The sequence below is a fragment of the Euleptes europaea genome, chromosome 4, assembly GCF_029931775.1.
Source record: "Euleptes europaea isolate rEulEur1 chromosome 4, rEulEur1.hap1, whole genome shotgun sequence".
Lineage (NCBI taxonomy): Eukaryota > Metazoa > Chordata > Lepidosauria > Squamata > Sphaerodactylidae > Euleptes > Euleptes europaea.
This window is the reverse complement of record NC_079315.1, coordinates 9123612-9130106: the sequence shown is the minus strand read 5'-3', so window position 1 is coordinate 9130106 and position 6495 is coordinate 9123612.

Genomic DNA, 6495 nt, shown 5'->3' with positions numbered 1-6495 from the left:
GCTAGGAATTCTCTGGGTTCACATGAATACATGAAGCTGCCTTAGACTGAATCAGACCCTTACCCTTGGTCCATCAAAGTCAGTATTGTCTACTCAGACCGGCAATGGCTCTCCAGGGTCTGAGACAGAGGTCTTATCACCTACCTGCCTAGTCCCTTGAACTGGAGATGCCAGGGATTGAACCTGGGACCTTCTGCATGCCAAGCAGATGCTCTGCCATTGAGCTACAGCCCCTTAGAGGTGCCTGTTGTTGAAGCAGGCCTATAGCTTTGGACCTGTCCTTCATTACATGGCTTATCAAGCACTGGCCGTATGTTGAGATCGCTTGGGAGTTTTTTGGTTTTGTTTTCTTAAACCTCTCCAGTTGCCTCAGGGGGTAATAAGTGGCGAACAGCACAGTGAACCTGAACTCCAGTCTAACAGAAGTTGCCACTCCTCCCTCTGAAGCTTATGTACTCCAAGTTCCTTTGTTGACCAGGGATACTCTTTCCGCCTTTGCTCCGCTGGTCTGTAACTTGCCCTGAAGTACTGATAAAGAAGCAGAATTTCAGAGCTGCAAAGCACTGTTTGAACAACCTTATCAGGTCTTACTTGTACACAGTAAGAACTTTATGGCAAATGACGAGAAGGCCAATTTTAATTACAGGGAACAGCTAAACACTCCCTACCCTTGCGACCCCAGTTGAGGTCACATGAGTTGCAGAGATGCAGAGAATGAACAAGCGGGGTGAGTTTAATGTCCAAGAGACTCCCTCCTGTTCGCACCAGGAAATGAAATCCACACCAGCTACTGGGGTGATTTTAAAAACCGGGACCGACACCGGCTTGCATTAGCCAGGCACACAGCCTTGTGTGCAGGAAGACAGCCTTTTATTTATTTTTATTTAAACCCAAGACAAGTCCCTTGTCTAACATGTCACAGCTGAAGGGTAAAGGCACCCCACTTGTAACACAGCAACAGGACACAAAATTCGATTGCATTTTAATTTTATATACCCCCAAATACACATTTAACAAGCAATTTCCATCCCTTCAAGGAACTGTTTGTGTGGTGCAGTAGCTAGGGTGTTGGCCTAAGGACAGCCAGGTTCAAATCCCCACTTGTCTCATGGGAGGAAGGGCGGGGAAGCATGTACTAAATAAATAATAAACTAATAGTTGTAATATGTACTGGATGAACCTTGGCATCCATTTATTCTCCCCCATCCTCACCTACCTATCATGATGATAAAATGGAGGAGGGGGACTGAGGAGGATCCTTGACGGAGTTGTAGGAGGGCCGCTTTGGCCTTTTCCCCTTGAAACGGATCCTCGAAAAGTCTCCTTAACGGTCGCATGAATTCATTAAGCGACCGTATGGAGTGGGCCCGGGTATCAAACTGGAGGACCATCCATTCTGCAGCCTTTCCAGCCAAAAGTGAGGAAACAAACCTTACTTGGCTGTCTTCCGTGGGAAAGGTATGCCCCTGTTCTCTCATGTAACTGTCCACTTGGTGTAGAAAACAGGGCAACGCGTCCGCGGAGCCATCGAATGTCACTCGCAAACGGGGTTGCTTCCACTGCACGACCGGGACCACAGGGGGTGGTGCCGGTGGTTGCCCAGGACCGGCTGCCTGGGAGCCGGTTGTACCGGGGCCGGCTGCCCCGGAGGCGGTTGCGCCGCAGGTTGCCCTGGAGCCGGCTGCATCAGAGGCTGCTGGCCAGGGGGGGTTGTTGGCCCGGGACCAGTGCCTGTGCAGGCGCCACTTGAGCTCACTGTAGGCGACCGTACTCACACATGAACACGTCCATTTGGTCCTGCATACGGGCCATACGATCCAACAGTTCTCGGTTTTGAAACCTCAAGGCATGGATCTCCTCCTCAGCCCCCCCAGTCCGTCGGGCTTGGGTGACTCGGTAGTTCGTATTCCAGTCGCCCTCCTCTGCATACAAGTCCTCCTCATCTGAATATTCCTGTACATCAGGAGCAAAGGTGAGCAGTTGCCTGCGCGCCACTTCCCGGGGCAGGCCAGGTTCCGGGGAGCACAAAGAAAACGAGGGGAAAGACCAGTCCAGTCCCCCGCTGACTTTCAACCATGCTCCAGTTCCTGCCGTCGCCCAGTTGCTCCTCCGCCCGCCTCCGATCAGCGAGCGCTCGGTCCGCCTCGAGTTTGGCGGCGGCGGCAGCCGTCACAATTGGTTCGGCCGCTTGCTCCAAGAGCATTTGGATTTCCTTGTGCTGGCCCAACAGCGGTTGGACCTGTTGAGCCAGGTCCGCAGAGGCAGGACCGAATTCAGGAATTAGTATCTTTTCGACGTCGGCTGACGTTGCCGTGGTCGGCGTGAAATCCACAAGAACCAGGACTCTCCTGGCGGCAGCGTTCTGTGCTTCCCGGCGGCATAGGGCAGGATCCGGAACAGTTTGTGGAACGTCACCCCCCTGAGCTCCCACCATTGGGAAACAGAATTCGGGTCCCTGGATTGAGGCGGCCGACTCCTGTTGTGCCCCGCGGAGCGCAAGCTAAGCCAATAACCGAGTTAGGAGAGCAAAGTCCTCTTGCGCCAACCGGGCCTCCTCCAGCAAAGTATCTAGTCCCAAAAGATCGTTGTGGGTCCGTACATCAGCGTCCTGAGTCCTCCAGGGGGTGGCCGCTGCCAGGCGACCCCTCTGATCAATCACCAGCCCAACCAGCCGGGTGGACTCCGCGTAAGTCCGCTGCGCCTCCTCCAAGACGGCATGCAGAAAGTCGGGGTCCTCGGGGAGCTCGTCCTGTGCCCCAAACCGAGGAGACGAGTGTCTAGGCGAACCCTCCAGGGCTCCAGCCAAGGTCAGCAAGTAAGGATAGGACTAGTATCCTAATGTAAGCTCTAGCCCTGCGGCAAACCCATAAACAGATTTCAGCAGACAGCAAATCCACGAAAGCAGTTTTATTGGTTAGAATTGACAGGTTTCAGAAGCCATATTCAAAAGGACACTAGTAAGGGGCAAAGGCAAGGTACACAGCATATATGGAAGAGCAAAAGGAGATAACTGGTAACCCAGGCAACCCCCCTCCCAGAGGCAGGAAGGAGTACTTGGCGATTCCCACAGTATGGGAATCTATGAAGACTAAACACGGGGCATAGACTGGCCTTGGACAGAATAGCACAACAGCACCTGGAAGCAGCACAATTGCACTACCGCATACCATCCTCATGGCCAGCTCCTGACAGGAGAATAATATTGTCATCCCAAGCACCTTTGAGGAAGTGCAGGGAACATTAAAATAAATTTTAATCGAGAAAACATGTGATAAGTAAGTAACTCAAGTGACTGTTGCATCTCTAGAACTATACAAGGGCAGTAGACAGGCAAAACAGAGGCTCAGCTTCCCCCCCCCCCCAAAAAAAACACATTTGCATAGACAGGTAATCTGTATCAGAAGGTACAAACTAGATTGGGGTCCCCAACATGGTGCCCATGGGCACCTCCAGTGTTGGTTTCACTCTCTCCCACTTCTAAATGCAGAAAATCAGCACGGCTTTGCAAAGGTGAATCTTGCACTGCAAACTTTAAACATCCTTTAAGTCTGTCAAACAAACAAACTTATAGCTAGGAGCAATCCAGCATCCATGAGATAAGAGGACACAGCAAAAATTGGTTCAAGAAGCTGAGGTTGAATTAACAGTTTCCACAATGAAGGAAGAAATCAGTAGGCTTCCCCAAGGGCATGTACTGAAACCAATACTATTTATTTATTTTAACTCATTTGATCTGGTGCCAGAGATAAAGCAGTTGGTAGCCAAGTTTGTGGATGACATCAAATTTTTGATGATGAAAAATTGAAGTTGGGTGTATAGAGGATCAAACGGATCCTTCCAAACCGAGTGAGTGGTCATGGGGAGGGGCTGGAGCTCAGTGGTAAAGCATCTGCTTGGCATGCAGAAGGTCCCAGGTTCAACCCCTGGCTTCTCCAGTTAAAGGGACTAGGCAGGTGAAAGACCCCAGCCTGGAGAGCCGCTGCCAGTCTGAGTGAACAATACTGACTTTGATGGACCAAGGGTCTGATTCAGTAGACGGCAGCTTCATGTGTTCATGTGCTTGTAAAAGTGCCCTCCTTCATTTGGGAGGGGCCGTGGCTCAATTTGTAGAGCATCTACTTGGCATGCAGAAGGTCCCAGGTTCAACCCCCTGCCCTTCCAGTTAAAGGGTCCAGGCAAGTAGGTGATGGGAAAGACCTCTGCCTGAGACCCTGGAGAGCTGCTGCCAGTCTGAGTAGACATACTGACTTTGATGGACCAAGGGTCTGATGCAGTACAAGGCAGCTTCATGTGTTCATGTGTCATCAAAATGCAAGCTGGCTGTTTTAATAACATGTTTTTGTTGGGTTTAATGGTTTTTTTAAGATGTGATTTTACTATGCGTGTTTTTAATTTTGCCGCTGCCTCGATGGCCCTGATGAGGGCAGAAAAGTGTGGTATATATTCTGTAAAACAAATAAATGCAGAAAACCACATATAGGGATGCAGAACTGAACTACATATATCCTGATGGGGCAAGGCAGATTCATTTAAATCGTCCAGACCCATTTAAATTAGATTCAGATAAAATTTCCAATTCATGCAGTTTCTGCACATGTGAACAATAATAGCTGGTTGACATAAAACAATTCAAATTATTTATTTGTGGCTAAATGCAGCCTTTGTAAAATCCAGGGGCATAATCAAAAACGTCTGGTAATTCAGCCCTTATGGCTTTTGAACAGCTCAGTTACTCCTGCTTAGAGATACCAGCGGTAACTACTAAATGAGGACATTTCTGTGTGGTTCAGTGTTCACATGCCAGGTCACGAAGCAAGATCACTTAGAAAGACAAAGGCCGCAGTCCAAGAGAGTGTGAAGCACACTGGACTGTGCGCCAAGTCCCCAGAACTTTCCAGAAGCAAGGAGTGTAATTACTGGGCGAAAGAGTCGTCCTTCATTAGAAAGTAAATTGGCACAGTGAATAATTAAAAGAAAATCCTCCCAGATACTAAGAGTAAAATGCTTTTTATGGCATGGTTCTTCACACTCTAAATAGTATGAAAAAGCTTGAGAATTTTTGTTTTAAATTTTTCCATTGGAAAAATTTGGAAATTTTGAGGACTGGAACACAAGAACACATGAAGCTGCCTTATACTGAATCAGACCCTTGGTCCATCAAAGTTAGTATTGTTTACTCTGACCGGCAGCGGCTCTCCAGGGTCTCCGGCAGAGAGGTCTTTCACATCACCTACTTGTCTAGTCCCTTTAACTGGAGATGCCAGGGATTGAACCTGGGACCTTCTGCATGCCAAGCAGATGCTCTACCACTGAGCCACGGCCCCTTCCCATGAAATGCTTTCTCTTTTCAACTATTTTGCAAACATTTCACTCATTCCCAATGTACAGCATGAAAAACTGGAAGGACACTTTAAATGGAAAATTTTGAAATTTTTAGGAACAGGAGGGGGAAAAAATCTTACACTAGACATATACAATATTTTCAAAATGCTTTTGTTTCAACTTAAGTTTTGGCAACAATATACTATAATACGGTTAATAATAACACAGTATTGAACAGTTCAGCGTTTTCATGTAGTATCATGTAGTATCTGAAGAAGTGAGCTGTGGCTCACGAAAGCTCATACCCTACCAGAAAATATTTTTGTTAGTCTTTAAGCTGCTACTGGACTCTTGCCCTTTTTGACTACTGCAAACAGACTAACACGGCTACCCACTGTGAATTATCTCCAAAAATGCTGGCAGCCTATTGTGGCTCAGAGAGTTTCTGCCCAACTAATACACTTTCTTTTGTTTATGACAAAAAATTTCATCTACCTTCAGCACTGTATTTTTTCCTACTTCTCAGACAGCAAAAAGTAAATCTGAATGTGCTACGGTAGGACAGGGTGCGGCAGTTTGCAATTCTTTCTCACGTACTGAGCATGCCTGCAATTTTGCTTACAGAAAATTTAGAGATCTATACTTTTTAATCCCATAAATACGCCCAACTGTACAGTTTTATATGCCAAGTTACAAACGATGCATTTTTAATCAAACAGTAAAAGAAGCTTAGGTTTGATAGAAAAGTACTGCATATATTTCTATTTCCCCCCCCAAATTTCCCTTTTTCCCGCCTGCACGGAACTCCCCCCAATTAAAGATTTCCAGAAATGTTACATCTCTAGTGTGACTGTGTGTGTGTGTGTGTGTACAGTGTCGACAAGTCGCAGCCAACTTATGGCGACCCCGTAGGGAGGGGTGTCAAACATAATGCCCACGGGCTGGATGCGCCCCTTGAGACCTTTTATCTGGCCTGCAAGCCAGCCAACACAGCCACACACACCATGTCCTGATCTGGGATGGTGAGGCATAACCCAGCCAGACCAAGTGACATTTATGTCATACCTGGCCCTTGTAACACATGAAGCTGGCTTATTCTGAATCAGACCCTTGGTCCATCAAAGTCAGTATTGTCTACTCAAGACCGGCAGCGGCTCTCCAGGGTCTCCGGCA